Source organism: Ursus maritimus, unplaced genomic scaffold (assembly GCF_017311325.1).
Source record: "Ursus maritimus isolate PB19 unplaced genomic scaffold, ASM1731132v1 scaffold_8, whole genome shotgun sequence".
Taxonomy (NCBI): domain Eukaryota; kingdom Metazoa; phylum Chordata; class Mammalia; order Carnivora; family Ursidae; genus Ursus; species Ursus maritimus.
The window spans coordinates 57,293,946-57,319,965 of record NW_024426996.1 but is presented as its reverse complement, the minus strand read 5'-3'; positions in this window follow the sequence as shown (position 1 = coordinate 57,319,965).

Sequence of the window (26,020 nt, the reverse complement as noted above, 5' to 3'; positions counted from 1 at the left end):
TCTATTAGAAAAAAGTCTGGTGTTCCAACCAGTACATACTCTGTGCTAGTGCTTGTCTCTGGTGTACGAAAATTGATAAAATTAATTTAAACAAAAATTTGAGGCTACCATTTCTATTATGTTAAGAGTAGTCCTAAGATTTAAGAAACCTGAAGGAGGTAGCTATCAAATTGCCAATCCAACATATAAAGTTACGCTTTTTCTCTTAAATTGGATTTCTTTGACTTCACTTTCTCTTGACCTATGGTTGAAACGAAGACAGTTTTTTTACATTTATTGGCCACAGGGTGGCCCTCTTTGAAACCACCATCTTCCTTCTGCACATTTTAGCCTTATGTGTCCTGGAGAGCCACACATGGCCCCACACTTCTTAAGTCCAAAAGTTTTCTGCTTCCAATTTTTCTACTTTCACTAAGTCATAAACTATCCAGAAAATGATTAGAAAAATGTGTTTCTATGGTTTTCCTACTAACAAGCATTATTCTTAACAAACATTTGCATTATCAGAAGTCTGCTACAGAGAATATTTTTAAATTTAGATTTGCACATAAAGTTTCTCTATATAGATATATGTTTTATTTGGATTGGAGAATTAGCTTTTATGAAAAGTTCATAGTTCATTGAAAGGGTAACACAAATTATGTATGCAGGGTTTAAATATGAAAACACAACTAAAGGAAGGTAAGAATACCAAGGTTTCTTATATAAGTATCTTTAAAATTAACTGTACAATTTATGGTTTTATGGGAGCAAGCTACATATCAAACCAATATATACTTTTTTTTCTCCCAATTTTACTCTTCCTCTAGGCTAATACGAACTTGATATTCAGCAATATTTTTTATCTGCCAAACATCCAATATTAACGCTGTCACTTGGGATTAACCACATGCTTATACTTCAAGTTTCAGTTGCAAGTTGTCTTAAAATTTTGAATACTAGTTAGAACATTTTCACTCAAAACACAAAGCTAGGCTAAAATGTCTTTCATATTTGATATTCTATCAAAATAATTTGTCAATACATCTATGAATTTAAGAGGTACTTTTATGTCTAAAGTATTTGTGACATTATTTATAAGTGATAGATTTTCATTTTTTAAGTAAAAAAAGCAAATGGAAAGATGTACTGTCAGTTCTTCCATGTTATTGATGTGTAAAACATTCTGCCACATAACCTTTTGGCCTGAACAAGTGACTAGATATTTTTTAAATGATATTTTCCTTGTATTAAATGCTTATCACAATATATAACATTAATAAACTTTTGTTTAAGTCTGAAAAAAGCAATATGAACTTCACAAGTGTTAAACTGTCAAACAAAATTGTGCCATTGGAACATAACCTCATACGAAAATCTCTTTGAAAGCTACTGGAAAAATAGATGTTAAGGAGAGAACACTAGAACAATATTTAGGTAAGAGATCTTGGTCAAAAACCAGTTAAGAATTTTGTGCTTAATATGGGAGTAAATGAGGATATGAATGGCATTTCAAGTTTCTTACTTGTTCTGGAAGTTTTAGTAATAAATACCTTAGGGGGGAAAATGAGTTACAGACCTGCTATGTTGGGGGAAATAATAGAGAAACACATTTTTTTTCTTTAGTGAAATACAATGAAGGACAGCTATTAAAGATTACTCAAACAATTTAATCATCAGAAGCATTGGGGTGATACTAACCTCTACAGAGGGGATCCTATTATTAACTCCTCATCTGGGCTTAACAAAGTAAAAGACAGAAGCAAAATGCATGCAACTTTAAAATAATTACAAATCAACAAAAGGCACATGCTTTAAATCAATAAATAGTAGGTCAGTAACTTCTCAATGCTGAGAAAGGAAAATATAAATCCACTGACCTCAAACGGATAAACAAGAGAAATATGCATGAACTTACATATATATTTAGTGTATAAAATGGTTAAGAGAAGAAACTCAAGACAGTCTGTGTGTGAATTTGAATTCTAGTATTTACTAACCATGTGACTTTGACATTGGACTAATCATTTAATTTTCTGTATATCAATTCCATTAGTTGTATTTTGTAGATTGAAGTCAAATGTAAATGCCTAGTATATAGTAAACACTATATTAATTTTAAAAATATATTCTTTACCTTTATATTTCTGAAGACCTCTAGTAAAAGGCATAAGAAATAAAAAAAAAAGTGTTTCTTTGATTCTCAGACTTTGCCCCCCCCACCGGCATCACTTCCCACTTAATGTAGCAGAAACTCACAGGGAGAAAAACAAAGCGCAACGAGGTTCATGATTTTCATGTATACCTAAGAAGCTGCTGCACATACGAGAGGAAATCAGAGAGGAAGACAAACTATAAGACTCGTAAGCATCGGAAACAAACCAAGCACTGCTGGAGGTGAGGTGGGTGGGCGGATGGGGTAACTGGGTGACAGGCATTGAGGAGGGCACTTGATGGAATGAGCCCTGGGTGTTATATGGACTGACGAATCACTGACCTCTACCGCTGAAACCAATAATACATTATATGTTATTTGAATTTTAATTAAAATAAATAAATAAATAAATATTTAAGGAAAAAACAGAACTGTAAGATGAGAAATGTGTTAGGTCACTAAGTTTTTAGTAATTTTGTTACAGCAGTAATAGAAAACCAATACAACCATTTTACATTCCCACCAGCAAAGTATGAAGGTTCTAGTTTCTCAACCTCTTTGCCAAAACTCATTATCATCTCTTTTTAATTACAGTTACTCGAGAGGGCTTGTAGTGGTATGTTACAATGTTTCTAATTCTCATTTAACTAATGAATAATAGTAATAAACATTTTCTGGGGGTTTATTTTCCATTCACATATCTTCTGTTAAAGATTTCTTTTGGTGAAGTATCTATTTGTCTGTTACATTTATTTTAATTAGGTTGTTATCTTATTACTGAATTATTAAGTGTTCTTTATATAACTTGGAAACAAGTCTTTTATCAGGTACACTAGTTAATTTATGGGGATAGTGTAAGTTATATGTAAATACAGATTTCCAATGGTCTTAATACCATTTATTGAAGATATCTGCCTTGTCATCTTAATAAAAAAATAAGTTATAATACATAGAAGTGTTCATTTCTGGACTCTAATTCTGTTACATAGATTTATATAATCTAACATTCCTTACACCAATACCATGTTTTCATTACAGTAGCTTTACAGTGTATTTTTTAAATGGTTAGTGTAGTCATCTAAACTTTGTTTTTATTTTCCAAAATTATTTTGGTTATTCTAGATCCTTTGACTTTCATTTACATTTTAGGATCCAGGTGCTGATTTATATTTTAAAAATCTGGAATTTTGATGGAGATAATTTTTAAATCTATATATCAATTTGGGGAGAATTGCCATCTTGAGTTGTTTATTCCCATTAACATAGGAGATCTCTCAATTTATTTGATATTTAATTTTTCTTAGCAATGTGTTGTAGTTTTCATTTTGCAATTCTGCACTGCTTTTATTAAATTCATTCCTAAGTGTTTTGTTCTTCTGCATCCTATTGTGAATGGAACTAGATGCTTGATTTTACTTGTGGATTATTCCTTTCTAGATTACAAATACAATAGATTATTTATGTTAACATTTGCCTTAATTTCCTGAACTACTGGAACAAATAACTGCAAACCTGGTGGCTTAAAACAACAGAAATGAATTCTCCCAGAGTTCTGGATGCCAAGACTCTGAAATCAAGGTATAGCAAGGCTGTGCTCCCTCTGCGGGTTCTCAGGGGAGAATCCACTTCTTCCTTCTAGCTTCTGGAGGCTGCCTTAAACTCCTTGGCATTCCATGATTTGTGTCAGTTATCACTTCAATCACCGCCTTCATCCTCACTTCACCTTCTCCTCTCCCATCTCTTTCTTCTAATCTCCCTCTGCGTTCCTCATAAGGTTGCACATTATTGCACTTAAATCCACCTAGAAAATCAAGGATAAGCTCCTCTTCTCAAAATTTAACTTAATATTATTATCTTATATTACAAAAGATGTGATTAACTCTTTGCCATATAATGTAACATTGACAGGTACAAGGGATTCAGATGTGAACTTATTTTGGAGTCCCCTACCAGGCCTACTAAAAATTTTTTATTAGTTTCTCTAGGTGTTTTTTGTTTTGCTTTTTGTTTTGTTTTTGTTTGTTTTCTGGTTTTGGGTTTTTTGGGGGTTTTTTTTGTTTTTTTTGTTTTTTTTTTGGGTTTTTTTTGTTTTTTTTTTTGTAGATTCTTTACAATTTCCTACATACTGGATCATATCATATAATCTGTGAATTAAGATAGTTTTACAACTTTCTTTCTCATATGGGTGATACACATATATTATTTCACTAGCGAGGACCTCCAGTACAATTTTGGGTAGTTGTGGTGAGCACTGAGAACCAACCAGACTCCAAACTCAGACTATCAGAGCCACTGTCCTCCCTCTCTCTCTCTCTAGCCACCTGACTTGCTACTTTTGCATATAATACAGCTGGTATGGCACCTTTGCTTTTCCTCCAAGTCCAGTGAGCTGTCACCATCAGGAAAACTTGTGGTTTTTAGAGCTTGTCTTTCCATAATAGAGTTAGAGCTCTGACCAAACTGGGGGCCAGGTGAATGATGAGAAATTACTGGGTAAGAACAGCAGACTCACTCTTCTTAACCTGCAGTTAAGTCTATTTTCAAGAATAAACACTTGTTAATTTGCTGTATGCTATTTGCCCATTTGTTTTTGGTAAGTGTGTCCAGTTTTATAATTTTTTCACAGGGAGAGGATTTCCCAAAACTTTCATTTCACTGTATTAAAAGTGTCCAATTTATACTATTTTATATTTGAATCCCACTTAAAGGCAGACAAGTACAAGACTGAGTACAATTTTGGGGTCCTGGGTGGCTCAGTCGGCTAAGCATCTGCCTTCAGCTCAGGTCATGATCTCAGGGTTCTGGGATTGAGCCCTTTGTTGGGCTCCATGTTCAGCGGGAAGTCTGCTTCTCTCTCTCCCTCTGTACCCCCAATCCCCACTTGTGCTCTCTCTTAAATAAATAAAATCTTAAATAAATTTAGAAAAAAAGACTGAGTATAATTTTAAAAGTCATACCTACAAAACAGATATTTTCTCATTTATCTAAATGGTACTTTCTACTTTTCCTTAGAGTTAGCGTTTTTTAGTGGGAAAACCAGGGACTAATGAAACTAGATTTTAGTGTGATGATTCATTAGATATGTAATTTAGAAAGGTTTACTTAAATTCTCTAACTTTCTTCTTCAATCATAGAGGAGAATAAAGATATTTATACATGGAATTTGCTGAAGTATTAAATTAAATACCTTATACAAATGCACGGTGGTAATACATGTATGCTATTACACACAGACAACATATGCATATATGTAATCATTTCTTATATATAAACTAAAAAATGTATAATACTAAAAATTCTCGGGGTGCCTGGGTGGCACAGCGGTTAAGCGTCTGCCTTCGGCTCAGGGCGTGATCCCGGCGTTATGGGATCGATCTCCACATCAGGCTCCTCTGCTATGGGCCTGCTTCTTCCTCTCCCACTCCCCCTGCTTGTATCCCCTCTCTCGCTGGCTGTCTCTATCTCTGTCGAATAAATAAATAAAATCATTTAAAAAAATAAAAAAAATAAAAAATAAAAATAAAAAAAATAAAAATTCTCTACTCTTCACTATTTCTTCAAAAGATAGTTAAACATGTATTAGCACCTCAGTGTCTTGGTTTTATATTATTAAGTCTCTCAGTGTTCCTTTAAAGGGAAGCTACATTAAAGTGAATGGAATAGTCATTAGGGCTGGTTACAAATGTTTCCAGTTCCCTTTTCGACTCATAGTAAGGTTCCCCGCTACCTCCATGACTTGCTTTGCCTAAGGAAACAAGGGAATAAAATGTGATACTTTGAAACTAAAGTTTTAAAAGCCAAGCCTGATTTGCCACAACTGACCCTCTTTGTGCTGGTGATCCAGAAACACAAGTCTATCTGAAACAAACTCTCCTGCCAACCTACAATGGACAGGTTATGAGTGAGAAATCAACTTGTTTTTCAAAATCACTGTGATTTTATGCACGCTAGTTAATGCAGCATAGCTTAGCCTGCCCTTAAGAGTTCTTCAAAGGATAAGATATATTGGTTTATACACCTTTAAAGTAAGTAATACCCAGTAACTGCTTTAAGGATTCATGTACCTCGAATAAGGTTTTAACTAAAATCTAAAAGTATGCAAAAGTTTTATATGTATTTTTTTGATAACCCAGTTAAAGAGCTTATGTTACATTGCAGATGACTTCTACAATTACAAAATAGTGGTAAACATAAACTGGCAGCTTTAAATATCCAAGCTAAAAGTCATTAAGCTAGAATAAGCACTTGAATATAGACTCAGATAAATGCATATACTTAATCAAACATTTCTGAAGGTACTTCCTCTAACTGGGAAATTCAGAAGCCCAGAAATAAATGCAAGTAATTTGAGTGCTCTGCACTGGCATTTAAATACAAGAGGGAAAAAAAAAAGTTAATAGGATAAGTACCAGAAAGGATTAAGTGACTCTAAACACCAAAGAGGATTAGTTATTATCCTGCCTTTACAGGCACCCAAGATTCATGTGGCCAAGTAGATAGGAAATGGAAAGCCAATGCTACAAAATGAGACTTTTTTCTTTTTGCAGTAAGCTTATATTAAAATCAGTTTTATTATGCCACATAGCTAAACAAGTAACACAATACCTAAGCTTTCCTTTAAATAATCTAAAACGTAGTATGCTTTCAATGTATTTTAGGGAAGTTTCGATTTTTTCCCCCTAACGATTGCTTTTCGAATAAGCATATAAACGTGCAATTAAACAATAGCTAGTTTACTTTTGAAACAAATAATTCATACCTACTCACACTATTCACAGCAGTAGTAACTGCAAAGATTTACTGTATTCTATTTCATTTACTGTATCGATTTCATTATAGTAAGGTGAGATAGAAAGCATGTACATGTATCTATGTATGTATATACTATCATATACATAAATATATGGACAAGAACACATCCTCACACACAACATTTAAATATCTCTGAAAAATTAGACATTTTATCCTGGGTGAAAACCTATCACTGCTATTACATAGTTAGCTTTTGTCATTTCCTATGCATATAATTGGTTGTCGATCTTACTGGCATAACTAGCCAATCGTAATCTTGTATTATTTCAGTCAACAAACCATTTAACTATTACTTGAGGGGTGCCTGGGTGGCTCACTTGGTTAGGCCTCCAACTTTTGGTTTAGACTCAGGTTATGATCTCAGGGTCTTTAGATCAAGCCCGGCTCCCTGCTCAGAAGGCAGTCTGTTCCCCCTCTCCCTTTACCCCCCCACCCCCCTCATACTCATGAGCGTTCTCTCCCTCAAATAAATAAATAAATCTTTTAAAAGAAAAGATTATTTGAGAAAAGAATGAGAACCCTTGCTGTTCTAAGACAACCTTCAATAAATATCTTTAGTAGATCAAAAACACACCAACATTAAAATTTTGTAGAATAAGCATCAGTGATTTGGAAAAAAAATGTTGGAGACAAGAGTAGAATACTGTCAAGAAATACTGCATCATCAGCATTTTTCTTTTCTTTCTTTTTTTTTTTTTTTTAAGATTCCACTCATCCATTTGTCAGAGAAAGAGAAAGAGAAAGAGAAAAAGACAGAGACAGAGAGAAAGAAAGCATAAGCAGGGGGAGTGGCAAACAGAGGGAAAAGCAAGCTCCCTGCCCAGCAAGGAGCCTGATTTGAGGACCCCTGGGATCATGACCTGAGCAGCAGGCAGATTCCTAACTGACCTAGCCAGCCTGACATCCCCATCAGCACTCTTGATGACACAGTGACCAATATTGTGTGTTGTGATACAGTGAAAACTCTGAATCAAACATAAATTCAGAAAAATCACCACTGGATACAAAAAAAAAAAAAAAAGATTTAGAACACATGAAACAACTTCCTTTGCTCAGATTTTCCTTTCTGTGTATATAAAAGAATGATACAAGATTTAAAAACTATCAAAGCAATTCTTAAACTTTATCGGTAAGAATATTTTTTTTTAAAAACCCATATGTAATAAATACATTACTTGTTAGCTTGTTAGCACTTTTTCTTAGTGTTACATAAAATAAGGTCCAACTTATAGTTGCTGACATCTGTATTTCATCAAGTGTGATGGTGTTGACTGTGGTTTTCTAAATTGCAGCATGAAAGGCATGTTCTAGTGGCATTTCTACTGAGAATGTTATTGTAGCTGTTAATTATTAAGACTACATTCCATGTAATTTCTAACTTTACATTATTTTGTTTCCACATTAGCCAGTTTACTAAGGGTGGAAAGGGTTGGATGGCATGAAATATCTGAAACTCTGCTTCTAAGTATAGTCAGGTGGTTAACATTATTTACCTAGTTAAGAGATTTAAAGTAGCAATGTGTTTAATTACTTATAAATCTGAAATCCTTGTTCACAAATATTCAAATACTTACAGAACAAGTAAGAGCAGGAGCGGGGGTGGTGGGGGTTAGAGGGAGAGAAGGAGAGGGAGAAGTAGATTCCCCACTGAGTGACCCAGTGGGTGGGGGGTCCTAATGTGGGTCCTGACATTGGGCAAGGGGTCCAATCCCAGGACCCTGGGAACATGACCTGAGTCAAAGTCATATACTTAACAGACTAACCCACAGAGGTGCCCTTCCAAAGACTCACTGAATTTTATTCATTCATTCATTCACTGAATAATTATCTACTCAGTTCCTAATATGTGCCAGAAACTGTTTTAAAGTGGGGGATTGCTATTTTACAATGATATTTTTGTAGAGCAGAATCAGTTTGCTAATTTTGGTAAAGTATGATTTTTCTAATCAAGAAAGTTTCAAAAGGAAAACTATTTAATAGTGTTATAAATGAAACCCTCCAAAGATAAACATTAATGAATTCTGTTCAGTGAAAGAAGAAACTATCCTTGTGGTATTTAATGAAACATGTCTAGCACCTGACTCAGTCCTGAAATTACCTTCATTACTAGATCATGACTGAATAAATGTCATCTTTACCCCTATCATTAATACAGAGATCAACTTAGAAACATTCTATTTCCTTAGCACATTAAACATAAGGAAAAATAAAAGTGTATAAAAAGCTTTTTCTGTAACTATGCTGGGAAAACACCAGTTATGTGGATGTCTATGTGTGTAGTTAGACATGGCACATCTACCCTGAGAAATCATTTCTCTGTGCCAGGTTCAGGTATCCAATGGTACTTAGTCACACTGCTCAATTGCTACAAAAATAAATACATGCTTATCTGGTGTTCCATTTCATTTTTAAATATAAAAGTTTAACTGCCAAACAGTGATCAGTACATGACAGACCCAATAAACATGTTGCATAAATGAGATTTAAAACGATGAACTACAGAGTTAAGGAAGGAGCTATGATGGTACTCTACATAGAATGAAAATATAACCCAATTTACTTAGGTTATTCTCAAATTATGCCTGTTGTATCAGCATAATTATTGAAAAGTGTCCCCTTTCACTCTCCAGAGTGTCCTACTTTGTTCAAAAAGTTATATAGGATTATATGAACTATGCATTATAATATTAAAATATCTGCAGAATGGTTTTCCTGTTATTACTCATAACAATTCTTTTGTGACAATTAGAGATACTTCACTCTACTTTTGATCACTACAGAACTATTTGTTTAGAAGGATTGGGTGATATAGTGCATTATCTCTGTTACTAAAATCTTACGAAGCTTTTTCTATATTCTTATCAGACACTTCCTGGTATACAGAAGGCACACATATTGAGTAAATAAATTTGTAATTTACATATGAAACTTGACTATAAATTTGACTATAAATCTTCTTAGAGATTGAGAACATGTTAATTTCATAGCACAGCTTCAGTTTTAAATCTTCATGAAGACAAATCTAGGAGTTTAAATAAGTAATAATTTTTATACATCAACAAATATACATGAAAGGGAATACTGTGGGGGAGCCTGGGTGGCTCAGTTGGTTCAGTGTCTGCCTTCAGCTCAGGTCATGATCCCAGGGTTCTGGGATCAAGCCCTACATTGGGCTCCCTGTTCAGTGGGGAGTGTGCTTCTCCCTCTCCCTCTGCCCCTGCTTGTGTGCTCTCTGTCTCTCACTCACTCTTTCTAATAAATAAATAAAAATTTTTTAAAAAAGGAATACTGTTGATAAATGGGATGCAAGAATCGTCATACATCCATGGGCAGGTAAACACGTATTCAGCAAATAATCCAGGGTAAAATTTTAGTATAGAAAAAAGGCAGGTCCTTAATGCTCCAAAGAAAGAAATTCAAAATGGGTATGAATCAGTGTAGCTTCTGTACCAACACTCAAACCCAGACCATATCAAATAGTGTTATTTTTTCCTAAGAATGCCAGAGTATTAGAACTTCATATTCAAAAAAAAAAAAAAAAAAATCACCTCCTCCCTAATTTGTCAAGACCTCTTACCACAAAAAAAAAAAAGTAAAGAAAAAGAAAAAAAAATTACATTGTTTAGAACTGTAAATACAGATACATACAATTTGCTTCCAGTCTTAGTTTCAACTTGTAAAGAACTTGGTTGTTGTCAATCCTGTTCTTACACCAAGAAAAAACTGAATGAACTGAAAACCAACTGTTTCTTGAATTCACTAAATCCCTGCAAACATATGATATTCTGAAAAGGACAAACTGTAAAGATGGCATGCACGCAGATCAGGACAGAGGATGGGGTAGGCTGAAGAGATGAAGCCAGGGATGTTTTACGGTGTTGAAACTGTTTTGTATGATACTGTAAGGATGTACACAAGACATTAAGCATTTGTCAATATCCATAGAACTTTACAACACAAATAATTAAGCCTTAATGCATGCAAATTAAAAAAAAAAAAAGAATTTGGAGACTCCCTGTTTGGAATGCAGAATGTGACAAAAGATTCTAACTATATTTAAAAAAAAAGATTCTAACTATATTTAAATGTGATGAAACCACCTCACAGAAAGGGATTGGGGTGGGGAAGGTGCTGATTTTACTTTCAAAATGAATTGGGTGTGTAAGACAAAAGGTTAATAGAACTATACGTGATCACTGCATCTAGTTGATAAAACTGTTTCCTATGGGGAGAAGTGTTAACATTTCTGATACATTTCTGATACTACTATACATGGATGTTGCAAGTGAACAATGAAGTAGATGGCTGGTGACTGATGGGAGACAGGTTTCTCATTGTTGCATGGGGAGGTAAAAGACAAGGGATACAATAATACATGTGGCAATGGATTACCATTTGAATTCATATTTTGATTAATATGGATACAGTTTTCATATATAGAAATTATATACATATATGTATCAAGAGAACCTAGGGTAAATCACACCCCAGGGGCAATGAGTCCACCAACCATCTAGGAGTTGCTATCTAATACCATCCACCAACAAAAAACCAGGGTTCCCTGGAGAATGTGCTGGTTCCAGGAACAGGACAAGAACTATACAACATAAGCCTGTGACATTTCACACTGGCAGAAAATAAGGAAATCCAAACACATCTTGTCTCCCCCACCCCACCCCCCATCTTCCTACCAATGGTACCGTTTGTCAAAGGGATACAGGAGCCAAATGAAAAGGTTCCCAATAGCTAAAGCTGTGACAATGTGGGCAAGAAAACAAAAAAAAAAGCATTGAATTACAGCCCAAAGTAAAAAAACAAAACAAAACAAAACTTTGGGTCCACACTGAGATAGTTAAATTATTAAATAAATAAATAATCAAGAACAGAGAATTCTCTGGTGTAGAAATCCAAATAATTTTTGTAGATACCCTGAAAGAAGTGGAACATCATTCTCTACTCTTTAAGTCTGGTCTGCAAACAGTTGCTTTCTTCCAAAGAATTCAGTATGGAAATAGAGACATATAGAGTTAACTTTACGTTGAAAAAAACTGGCAAACACTACCTCAAGCCAGGTGATCAAGTTTAACTTCAACAACAAGAAGTCATATTAACTGTATGTGCAATTGATATAGCCTTGATATACGATGAGAATGACACTTTGCCTCTGTGATCTTCCTCTCAAACACGTTACCCCAGTATAATCACGATTAATCTAAAACATGATGACACCTAAATCCCAAGGAAGGGGCATTCTACGAAATACCTAACTAGTAATCCTCAAAAAAGTCGAAGTAATCAAGAACAAAGAAAATCTGAGAAAATTCTGGTGGTGGTCACAGCCATGAGATATCCCTAATGACACTCTGGATAGGAATGAGGAAATCTGAATGAATATGGACTTAGTTACTAATAATGGATCAATGCCAATTCATTGTAACGTAAGTTTATCTTTTTTTCTTTTTATTTTCTTTTCTTTCCTTATTTTTTCTCTCTCCTATCCTCTTCCTTTCTTTCTTTCCTTCCTTTTTCTTTCTCTTCTGTCTCCCTCTCCCTTCTTTCCTCCCTCCCTCTCCTCCTTTCCCTTTGGTTATTTAACTTTTGGGGAAAAGCTTATATAATTGAAAATATTTCTTGTTTAACTACATGAAAGAAAGTGAAGTTAAAACTATTACACATTATTTTAGAATTTGAAAACTGGTAGGGCAAACTTGTTAGTTTACAAGTACAGTAAAATCTCAGACCTTTGATACGTCTGGACACAAATGTCTCATCTTTTTCCAAAGAACTCTTCCCTAACTCTCCATCCAGAAAACTCCCAGCTGAATGCAGCTGCATGAGTAGTAAGCTCAGCTATATCTCAGGGAACAAAAGACTCCTCTGGCTGAGTCCGGTCTACCCACAGAAGCCTGAGAAATAATAAATGTTGTTTTAAGTCACTGAGTTTTGGAATGGTTTGTTACAGAGATAGATAGATAACTGAACCAGTAAAGACATGAACAAATTATTCACATAAGAGGGTAACTGCTCGTGGATAAATATATCAAAATACACCTATATTTATGACTATTTAAGGGTTGGATATAAAAAGAATGAAATATAACTTTCTACCCATTAACATTTATAGTATTTCATACATTTCAAATTCCAAATGCTTATGAGTACGTAGAAAAACACAATGAAATAATGTTCAGTATTTGTAATAGGAAATTTGAAATAATCTAAATTTCTTAAACAAGATAATGCAAAAAAAAAAAGTGCTATACCTTCTCAGCATTGAAATCAAATCAACTAGGGCTACATTTATCAACCTAATTAAACTACAGAAACATAATGCTGTTTTCACTTTACAAGTATCAAAAGGATTTACACAGTATAATACCATTTACCTGTATATATATTGAATAATGTGAAAACAATTACATGTTGTTCGTGAGCGTGCATAGTGTGTAATATGGTAAACACACACACAAAAATGACAATCCCTAGTGAAGAGGGAAAAGTAGATTCAGTGCGTCCTTCCAGACCAGCTGCAACTACATTTGTAAATATCTTTTTCCTGAGAAATTTTGAAGCAAATATGACAAAATGTTTCAATTTCATAGTTATTCTTAAGAAAACACCAACAGAATATTCATTTGTCTTCAGGGTAAGAAATACAGTGTTAAGTTATTTCTGAATCATACCATGTTTTCTCTCCACAAAAAACTGCTGATTTGCATGAACAAATTTTTTTTTGGGTATCTTTCTGGGAGGTTTGTCCTGAGTCTGCAGTGTCCTTATAATTGGATACAGGATGTAGAGAGTGATAACACCTCTTCTGGATTGAATTGGGATGTGAGCTTCCTTATGGATAAACCCAAATTAAGATTTATCCGTTTTCTTTACCTTCCCTTGCTCATGACTTAACTGGAGTATTTGGCTGCATGTACCTTTTCTCTCAGCCTTTCTTCTTTAGTTTTACTCTTCATTTAGAGAGAAAGGGGGGAAAAAAAGGATCTCAGAATCATTACAAGCCTGTTGGTTTATTTCCATCCTTCCAATCCAGGCATTTGGTGGCAAGAGTGACTGCATTAGTCTCAAACATCTTCTACTTCAGATTTTGAGATTGTCATGCCTCCACAATGTCTGTCCTGAAATACTTCCATTGTTCTATCTTTGACTTTCTCAGGGGTTCCCATGATCCAAACATCAATCCATCAACCTAAGACTGACTTAAATGGATAGCATAGAAAGTCCACTAACATGGGAAGCTGTAAACCATTTTCCTCACATAGTTAAACAAAAACAGTTTCATCCCAGCAAAAGTCACATTTTACAACAATCTCAAATGCTGAAGAAAAAAACTCTGTGCTGAGTGTACATCTAGTATAGTTTGTTTCACACAAGCAAAGTCTCACTTCTTCTTCTATTGCTCAACCATCAAAAACTGCTACCCATTCTCTGTGGACGTGAGTAATCTCTTTTTACATTCAGCTAGTTCTCTTAGTCTCCACGCATCCTGTAATATTATTCCTAACAACTGAGTCTATTTATTTTACTAGCCCTGTGTTCTCAAAACTTGCCGAGCTAGTAATTCACTAAACAGGAAAACAGCACTTCCTCTTTCCTGGTAAGGAAAACTGGATGGTCCCTGATATGTCCTTACCAAGTACTTTCGTGCTCCTGGTAATGTCAATAAGCCTCATAGGGTCTCAGTTTCCTTATCTATAAAATAAACAAATTATATTTAATGATACTTACAATTCTTTCCAATTCTACACTTCTATATCTCTCCTTCAATATCACCTCAAAATAAATTTTATAAATTAAAATTATTGTAATTGCTTGCTTCTTTCAGAACAAATTCTCAAGAAAAAATAAATACTCTGTTAATCTGTATTTATGAAAGGTCTATTTTTTTAAATAACAGCGATTCCTTGTAAAAACCTATAGTTTTCATCCTTTCTGAAGCAAGCCAATTTGGGCTTTTCTAGATTTATTTCCTGAGGGGGAAAGTAAAGACCTTATTGAAAGTTGTCTTAATATTATAATCTCCCTTAGGACATAGCACCTTCCTTTTCATCTTTTTTTTTTAAGATTTTTTAAAAATTTGTTTGAGAGAGAGAGAGAGAGCAGTGCATGAGAGAGAGCACGTGAGGGGTGGGGCAGAGGGGAGGGAGAAGCAGACTCCCCAGTGAGCAGGGAGCCTGACATGGGGCTTGATCCCAGGACCCTGGGATCATGACCTGAGCCAAAGGCAGACACTTAACGGACTGAGCCACCCAGGCCCCCATTCTTTCATCATTTTTTTCCAGCAAAATTTATAGTTTGATGTAAATGCCTCAGATGCTACGTTTTTGCATGTTTTTGTGTTTCATAATTATAACTATTCTCACCAATGGTTTTGAACACCAGGCTAGAAGTTTACATATTTTTCACAACTTTTGAATTCACATTATACTTCTGGCTACAAACAATGCAGAAAAGTCTGGTTGTGTAAAGAAATAAGATTTGTCAAGGCTCAACTGCTTAATAAAGTTATTAATTAACCAGTGAGAGAGATCTCCACATTGGAGAATTCTCAGTAGTTTGCTTTAAAGCATATTTTATAAGGCAAGATTGAGAAACTCTAACAGACCACAGACTACTAAAAATTGGATGACTAAGTGCAATCTGGTGTACTGGACTGAATCCTGGAGTAGAAAATACGTAGCTGGGGCCCCTGGCTGACTCAGTTGGCGGAGCATCTGACTCCTGTTTTGACTGAGGTTGTGGTCTCAGAGTTGTGAGATCAGAGTTGGGTTCTGTGCTCAGGAGGGAATCTGCTTGAAATTCTCTCTCCTCGTCCTCTGCCCCTTCCCGCCCGCCCCAAACCCATGCTCCCACTCTCTCTCAAATAAATAAATAAATCTTAAAAAAAAAAAAAAAAAAGAAAAGAAAAAGAAACACATTGCTGAAGTCTGAATGAAATCTGGGGTCTAGTTAATGTTAATATACCAATGTTAGTTGCTCAGTTATGACAAGCTAACTATAGTTACGTGAGGCAATAACTTTTGTAAAAATGGCGCAGGGTATATGGGGACTGATTGCATTATTTTTTGCAATATTTTTGTAAATCTAAGTACATTCCAAGGTAAAAGTTTACTTTAAAATTGCTGTACTCAGAATTGATCTTTGTCATAGTATTTTTTTTTTTAAGATTTTATTTATTTATTTGACAGAGATAGAGACAGCCAGCGAGAGAGGGAACACAAGCAGGGGGAGTGGGAGAGGAAGAAGCAGGCTCATAGCAGAAGAGCCTGATGTGGGGCTCGATCCCATAATGCCGGGATCACGCCCTGAGCCGAAGGCAGACGCCTAACCACTGTGCCACCCAGGTGCCCCTTTGTCATAGTATTTTTGAATGTCTTCCTATAGTGGGGAGTCTCTGCTTTGACTGTACTCTCTTGACTTTAACTACTAATTAAACCTATTATCAACTTTAAATTTTCCAAAAAAAGGAAGGGTCTTTCCATAGATAAGCATCAACCTGTACGTATCACTTTATTCCAATCTGAATAAGGAAAAACAGTTAAAAAGCAAAAACACCCTCTACTTGAAATACATTAGCAATTGCTTTAGTCCTGAAAAGCACACCCATAATTTAATAGAACTGATTTTTACTCACAAAAATCAAATGTATTAATATTTAAATCAAGTTCGTCTGCGACAAACTAATGTTTCCACTGTTTTATAAATTTTGCAAATGAGTGATAAAATAAGTAAATGGGCAAGCCTGTCAAAATTTACTGAACTGTGTTAGGTTTCTAATATTATCTAAGAAGTGGATAGACTTGTCTGCTAAAGTTAACTAACTAAACTGTATTATTTTTAAAAAATAATCCAAGTAGGAAAGCTATCAAACTGAATAAATAGCATTAATGTTTTAATAATACAGAATGCTGTAATTACAATTTTTAATATGTTTTACTCAGGTTTTTTTGGTGGCATTTTTGGTAGGTTTTTGTTGTTGTTGTTGTTGTTGTTGTTGTTGTTGTTGTTAAATTCTAGTAGAAAAGTACCAACCAATGTGGTGAGTAGATTATAAAAACTGTTAAATACCCAACCAAATTATACTATCAATTTCTTAATGATGAAAGGAAAATTATCAAAATATCATTGAGACATCAATCACTATCTTTGAAATGTCAAATATACACAGTTGGATAAAAATATAGATGTTTTTAAGATGTCTCAAGTTATGGCATTTGCTAGATCCTATTTCTATAACGAAATACAAAATGCCACATTTTCTCTTTGTTTGGCTTTAAGGAAAAAATACTCTCCTAAGTTATTCTTCTCACTATCCTTAGCTAATTCTTCTTTTTACTCACCCCACCTCTATTTTCCCTCAGTCCCTTGGTGATTTCATCTAGTCATATTACATTTTTTTAATAATTTTTATTCTGTTATATTAGTCACCATACAGTACATCCCCAGTTTTTGATGCAATGTTCCATGATTCATTATTTGCATATAACACCCAGTGCACCATGCAATATGTGCCCTCCTTAATACCCATCACCGGTCTATCCCATTCCCCCACCCCCTCCCCTCTGAAGCCCTCAGTTTGTTTCCCAGAGTCCACAGTCGCTCATGCTTCATTCCCCCTTCTGTTTACCCCCCCTTCATTCTTCCCTTCCTTCTCCTACCAATCTTCCTATTTCTTATGTTCCATAGATGAGTGAAACCATATGATAATTGTAGTCATATTACATTAAATTCAATTTATACAATGACTATTTCCAAATTTCCATCCCGATCCCAGAAACACAATCCTAAACTTCAGTCTCCTATCTCTGACTGCTCACTTACCATCTTCTCATACATGTCTGATAGGCAGATCAAACTTATTCCACCAACAAACCTAAACTCTGCAGTTTTATCCTTCTCAATAAAGACCTTCACATCCAGTTACTCAAATCCTTGGTGGCGTTCTTGGTTTTTCTTTTAGTGTCTTTGTATCCAATCTGTCAGAAAAGCTTTTTTGTTCTACCAAGGAAATAAAGCCAGAGTCCACCCATTTCTCATTTTTAAGTGCAAAGATTAACACTTAAAATCATCAAATTATGTTTCAAGGTGGCTTTTATCTTTTGCCAGGTATTTTGTAATTGGCTCAGAACTGATTTACTGTGTCCGCCTTTTATCTGCCCTCTACAGGCAATTCACGACACAGCTCCCAGCAGTTTCTTTTAAAAGTGTTTTAACATGCTTGCCACCCATTCGGAGTCCTCTGATTTGTGGCTACATTATACAGATTAAAAACCAAGATCCCTCAAACTTATTCCCAGCCCTTACCTGACTGTCCTGCCCCATGTGTCTGTCATCATCTACAGAAAACCCCTTACTTACTCCTTGGTAACCACACTAGCATCGTGGCTGTTTATGGTCTGGAATCTTCCCCCCAGGGCTCTTGGCTTGTCCTCTCCCTCCTTCAGGTCTGCCCTTAAATCTTCCTTTATAAACAGTGCCTCCCTGACCACCTTATTTAAGCTGGCAGCCTCCTATACATCCCTATCTCTTCTGTTATTTTCCTGGGCTGTATTTCTTAATGCACTAAAATATACCACCCTTTTCTTCTTCCTTTAGTAGTAAATGGTCAAATAAGAAGTTGTATGTTATTGCCTGCCTTGTTTAGTACAAAAAAGTTGGATCGATAAGGTGTGGTGAAGGCTTCTGTAATTTGTAAAATTCTATATATCAGAAAAGTTTAAACTTCCTGATCACTGGAAAATAATATAACCAGACAGGATTTTTTTTTTTAATGTTATTAAGCATCATTTTCAAATGTAGAGATTAGTACTTTTATAACGGTAGTAATTTAACATTCATAAACTTGAAATTACAATGTTCAGAATGTGTTTTAATTTCAAGCTGCCATTATTTTGTGCGATACATAACATGCAAACTGTTCCCAGTCGCATGACGTCAGAGGGCTCTGTATGTTGACCAAAGAACAGAGACCACAACTGCTCTTTTCTAGTATCCCCTGTGCAGGCTCTTTTGCCATAGCTTGAAGGCATTAGATTTCTATAGCTATGACTGAAGTAGACGGTGCATGTTGGAAACACAAAAACAAAAAAATTTCCTCATCCTGAGTAACACAGCAGTAATTGAATTTTCACAAACCAAGATATCTGACTTCCATGTAATAGCAAGTATGACTAGCAAATGCTTGTGAGAGAGCAAATTTTGGATAATTAGTAAGAGAGAACATTTGTATGTCTTTCTAATTAAGGTTTTTGTCAGGATTGCATAGCAAGAAAGGTGATATATAGCTTGCTTCATTAGCATATACACAGATGACATTTACAAAGTTGAGCTAGTAATAAGTACTCCCTTTTTTGAGACAGAGAGAGCTTCTTCAAGCAGGGGGAGGGGGAAAGAATCTTGTTTTTTTTAAGATTTATTTATTTTATACAGTGAGAGCGAGCAAGTGTGAACATGGGAGGGGTAAAGGGAGAGGGAGAGAGAGAATCCTCAAGCAGACTCCCCTTGGAGCGGGGAGCCTGATGCCTGACGAGGGGCTCTGTCCTATGACCCTGAGATCATGACCTGAGCTGAAATCAAGAGCCAGCCGCTTAACCAACTGAGCCACACAGGCACCCCTGAGCAATGAGATTTTGTAACTATGAAAGGATTAGCTCATTGGTTCAAACTTCCTGAATGTTAGGGTCCTTATACTAAAAGTTAAAGGAATAATAACCATTTGGGCTTTGAATTTGGGGATTCAGTGTCAAAGTCTGGCTCTGCCACTACCTAAATGACACTATTCTCAGGTTACTTAAGCTCTGAAATTTATTTTTGTCATCTAAAAATGGAGACAATAATATGTACTTCCATGAGGTGTTACAGTATTTAAATAAAACAATGTGTGTAAAGTTCTTAGCACACTGACAAGCAAATAGTAAATACACAATAAAAATCTACTAATTTTTCATCATAAATTATGCAAATGTATTGTTGAAGAAACAGATGCTCTATCTTAGTTATCTAACCACATTTCTCTTCAGTTTTCATCATTTTTTTCCTTTTTTTTATCCTGGTTTGTTTAACAAACAAATATGAAAAGCATAGTCAGGTGAGTATGATTTAGACACTTATTTAACCAAATTTTATTTTCTACACTTTCCTACATCTTTAGCTGTTCCATGATCATCTTTTTTCCCCATAGTTTTTTGCTTTTCCTGGTGTCCTGTCTCTTGCCCAGAAAGCCCACCCTTCTGAATTCCAAGCTATCTGGATCCTGGCTGTGCTAGGGGTTGAGTGTCAATTTGCCCAAATATTCTTCTCTGATGATTGAGCTTCTAACATTTTTTTTTTTTTTACCTGCTCTTAGACATTTATTCTCAGTCTTAAAAAGGTAAGCATTTAGGGTTGTTAAAATTAATTACAGTGGATTTATAGTTGGAATGTATGGGTTCAATCTTATCACTTATTCATATAAGAAAATCAAGATGAGGGTCCTTATCTGCAAAATGGTGACAACGCTGCCTTTCTAAATGCTTTTATGAGTAAACCCGTCAATTCAAAAGCAATAGAGAAACACACATTTATTATTTCTACCATCTTATTACTGTTATTTCAGGGCATCTTCCTTATCTTGTAACCTCAAGGGTGATAACAATTCGTGTTTCTGAATCCTTGCCACATTTCTAACAATCAGTACACAGGTGAATCTTTTAGTTTTGTAAAGATAACAAAATACAGAAATACAGAAAATAATTATCTCTGATCGGTGTATGCTGATAAAAGTATTGATAGTTTTTGATGTACATTATATTTCTATATACACATATGCATATGAATATACACATATACTTTTAAAAATCAAAAATAATAATGTATCTAATAAACTGCATGTTAAATAGTTAATGTTCAACACAAAAAAGACTAAGAATAAATTAAAAGATCTCCATTGTCAATGAGGATGTGTGGTAAAACTCCATAACCAGTGCAGAGCTGCAGCAGGCTCCAATGTATCATCTTCACATATTCATGAAAGCTCATTATTAATGAGTCTTGAAATGGTTTCAAGGCAAATGAAGTTTTCAGATCGACTTCATGAAATTAGGGTATGCACATGCAAGTGGCATTTCGCCAATTAATTACTTGTTTAAAAGTCCTATAACTTTATGGCATAAATTTCTTTAGTTAACACAAAATGACAATCACATGGTTGGAATTGAATACATGGGTACAAAACTTCAAAACAGAGACACTTCAGTCTTCGTTACCTCTGAAGTAAATAAAACCAAGTGGAGTTTGTATCCTCTCTGTGGAGAGGAAAGGCTGCAGCTAACTGGGAATGAACCAATGCAGAATCATTTAGACGATTAATTCTTAACGATGAATTGCTCATTTCAGGAACATATGCCTGTAACCCAGTGAGCACTTAAAAAATTGTCACCACATGATAAAAGAGCTTTACATTTCTCTGATTATACTCGGCAAGGATCTCTTTAGAATTGAAGATATTCAAGTAGTTAATTGTATGCTGGTGCAGGAATCTCTTCTAGTGCCTTACTCTCATTTCTAGAAGATTATTTATCAAAGTGTAAATGCAGGTTATTGTTAGAGTAGAGAAAATAAGACAAATTGGAATCTGGAGAAACTGACTAGGAGACAGGCCAATAGACATTGGTTATAGTAATAGAAGGAACAAGGAACAATTGCAAATTACCTTTGCAATTTCTGTTTCCTACTATTCTTCCACCACCCACCCCAATAGGAAATTCTTTATTTCACTTTTAGCAAAATAAGTTTGCAAGGTACTTCTTAGCACCACTGTCCCAACTGTATGTCTCCCCTCTAGATGGTATATAAGCAGTCTAACATTCAGTGAATCCCAAATAGGAACAATTGAAGAGAGGTCATCTGGGTGGACTCTACAAGCAGCTCTTCCTACAGAGTGCAGCCTCCCACTACTCCGTGTCCCCTTCATCTTCCTCCCTCACTGCTCCCTAGGATGTGCAAAAGCAGTCCTTTCAGAAGGATTTAGAAAGAGTTTTTACTGGTTACAATTCTATAAAACGTATCACTTGAATTCCCTCTAGTAACTGCTTTCAGTTTCCTACTATTCTAAGATGCAAGAGAATAAAGGATTTAGATCCTAGACACCTAGACAAGAATAGAAAACAAATTGTATTTGTAATGGGCATAAATTTCCCAATACATACATACTCTTACCTTTTTTTTTTTTTACCATATATCTTAGAAATCAGTGTCTTCCTCTTATTCTATCCCTCAGTTTATTTTTTTTAAGATTTTTTATTTATTCATTTGAGAGAGAGCGCGCGCACAAGCAGGAGGGGAGGCAGAGCGAGAGGGAGAAGCAGGCTCCCTGCTGAGCTGGGACCTTCACGACAATGTGAAGCATGCTCCCAGGACCAGGAGGTCATACCTGAGCCAAAGGCAGAGGCTTAACCACCTAAGCCACCTAGGCACTCCCTTAGCACTCAATTTAGTTTTGGATAAAGAAAATGAACTTTTGTGAACGTGTATAAGTGAGATCATGAAGGGTTTTTGTTGTTACTGTTGTTGTTGTTTTTCTTTTTGTGGCTGGTTTATCTCACTTAGCATAATGTCCCCCAACACCTTCATTCATGTTGTTGCAAATGGCAGAATTTCCTTGAATACATAGAAGCTGAGAGCAGAAGTGGGCCAGGGAGATGGGAGAAATGGGGAGATGTTGGTCAAAGGGTATAAAGTTGCAGTAATATAGGATGGTTAAATCTATAGAACTTTTATACAGCATGATGACGATAGTTAATACTGTACTGAATACTGGAAATTTGCCAAGAGAGTAGATTTCTGGTGCTCTCATCACACACACATAATAGCAACTACGTGAGGATATGATACGTTAATTAGCTTGACTATAGTAATCATTTCACCATGAATATGTATATCAAATCATCATGTTGTACATCTTAAATATATCCAATCTTTAGCAAAAAATAAAGAAAAATACACAAATTAAGAAAATAAAGGATGAATAAATTAATAAGTAATCATTTCAACAGCTGATCTTTAAATCTTAGCAACAGCAAGAACATACCTCTGTGTTTCTTGAATATTATTTAATCATATATAGGAAAGAGAGGGAAAGGGAAATTGATATTTGCAATGTACATAAATACTATAAAACGGCAGAGTAAGGATAATACCATTCTCAAGATTGCTAATTTCTCCTATTATTTAATTAAAAAAATTTTCTAAGATTAAAAACTGAATGATTATAGCTCTCATCAGATTTCTTTTTATTTTCTTAAGTAAAGCAATTATATTTTAAACATTTTTTTAAAGATTTTATTTATTTATTTGACAGAGAGAGACAGCCAGCGAGAGAGGGAACACAGGCAGGGGGAGTGGGAGAGGAAGAAGCAGGCTCCTAGCAGAGGAGGCTGATGTGGGGCTTGATCCCAGAACGCTGGGATCATGCCCTGAGCTGAAGGCAGATGCTTAAGGACTGCGCCACCCAGCTGCCCCTAAACACTTTCTGAAAAGATGAAAAAATCTATATTATATTGGAAAGTGCATTGGATGTAGATTTTGTTTTGTTTTTTTAAATCTCAGTTCTATGACCTGATAGTTATGACTCTGGAAAAACAGCTTCACTGTCCTACACTGGAAAATGAAGGAAGAAGATAGGAGGAAAGGTAGATATTTGATTTACTCCTCATTCTGGCCATGTGAGCTGGTACTATGAGAGGTGCTACAGCCAGGTAGTTAACAGTCAAGGGTCTGATGACAGCCCCAAACCACCGATAAATGCCAATCAATGACAAGCAAGAGGAGTTGAGGCTGCTCAACTGAAAAGCCCATGTCTGTCCCACTCTAAACTTCCATGGCCTTACCAAAGGATGTCTATGAGAACAAATAAAACAGCACCAGAGAAAAAAGAAGAAAAAACTGCTGATATTTCTGACTAGCAACAATACTGTAACTGTGAGTGTTGTTTTCCCCAAAATTGCCTAGTGTGGAATACAGGGTTTGTTTCCACATTTGTTTGGTATGTGATACTGGAATGCTGTCTATGAATAATGACTATTTCCAGGAAAGGAGCATGTTTTTATCACATCAATTCAATTTAGTCTTATCAGAAAAAGTCAGATCAGGGTTACTACATAATAATGAGAAACATATGTAGCTTAGAGTCACACAAATATAAGCTGCTTCTGGGTGATTTACAGGACCAGTAGAGAAATCAATGTTTTAAAACAGCTATGGCAGAATGAAAACGATAAAGAAAAATATGCTTCCTCCTGAAAAAAATTTTTTTAAGGATATCTTATAGACAAAACAAGAAAAATTAAAGATTATTGTTCTCTGAGCACTCTTCCTCTTGGAATAAATGTATTTTATTTTATTTTTTTAAACATCTTATTTTTAAGAAATCTCTACATCCAGCGTGGGACTTGAACTCCCAACCCTGAGATCAAGAGTCCAATGCTCTACCAACTGAGCCAGCCAGGCACCCCCAAAATAAATGTATTTTAAAAAAAATAGTTAAAAGGAGATTGACTTTTACATGAAAGTGTAAGCAACTGGTTAATAAGCACAAACCATTATTTACCCTCCAACAGCACCAATGCCTCTGGTTGTGTTGTTATCAGCTTGCATGGACTTTTGTACCAAGTTCCTATAAATATTTTGATATTCACTAATTCCAACACACTTATTACCTCTGTCAACTGTCACTACACTGAGATGCTAAAACAATTTAACAATCTATTGTCTTTGAAGCCATACCTTATATTCCTTTAATTTTTACTCTCACTGCTGTTCCCTCTCTGAAATCCACACTTTTTGATTGGTCAGCAAACTCCACTGCAAATTAACTACAATGAATATTCTGTCCACCCTTTTCTTATGCAATCCAAGCCTCTGCAAAATCCACTGTACTCCCCACTGATGTCAGGGATGAAACCATCAAAAACAGATGTCCATGACAGTTATTATTCCCAACTATTAATTTTTCATTCTTGAATAAAAACAATATCGAATTCAGATCATCTGGTCATACTACTTTCTTCCATTCTTTGTTATCAACTCTCAGTTACTCACTGAAGACTAAGTCCTTGCTTTATAGCTACCGTTAGTTCTACCATTATCCTAGGTTTAATTATTTTTTATAATTAATATTTAATTCACAGGTTTGGTAATGTTTTTTCCTCAACCCCAATAGCTTTAAGCTTCATACCACATACATCCTAATATACTTCATGGCCACAACTTAAAACTTTGTCATAATCCAGAAATTACCACAAATAAAATACTATAAAATTGCATCATCTGATCTCATACTTTTTTGGCCCTCCGTTTCCCCTTTTAAATGCAAACATCTACCTTTTTACTTCATAGAGACTTTTTGTTTCTGGACCAATCTGTTTCCTACCAGTCCCTTAATATTCTAGTTTTCCTTTCTTTCTCATTCAATATTCCAAGACATGTCAATTGTTGTGTTGTTTTTATTGCTGTTTTATTTTCTTATCTGCAAGTTAGCTCTCAAACTTTGTAACCTAGGCTTAATTTAGTTAATTAAAAAATATATATATACAAAATCATGACATACCAATCTTGTTTAGTACCACTGTAAAACCTTTTTAACATACATTTCCAAGAATGGAGGATTTTTTTTTAAGTTAACTTTATTTTTTAGAGCAGTTTAAGGTTTGCAAGTAAACTGACAGGATGGTGTAGAGACTCCCCATATATTCCTTGCCCCCACACATGCATATAGACTTCACCATTACCAACATTATTCACCAGAACGGTACTTTGGGATGAACCTACATTGACGTATCATAATCATCCTCAAGTTCATAGTTTGCATTACAGTTCATTCTTGGTGTTGTACATTCTAGGACAAAAGTATAACTACATTTATCCATCATTATAATATCAAAGATTATTTTCACCATTCTATAAATCCTCTATGTTCCATCTATTCAACTCTCCTCCTCACCAGCCCCTGTTCCCCCCAACCACTGATCTTTTTATTTTCTCCATAGTTTTACCTTTTCTAGAATGTCATATAGATGGAATCATACA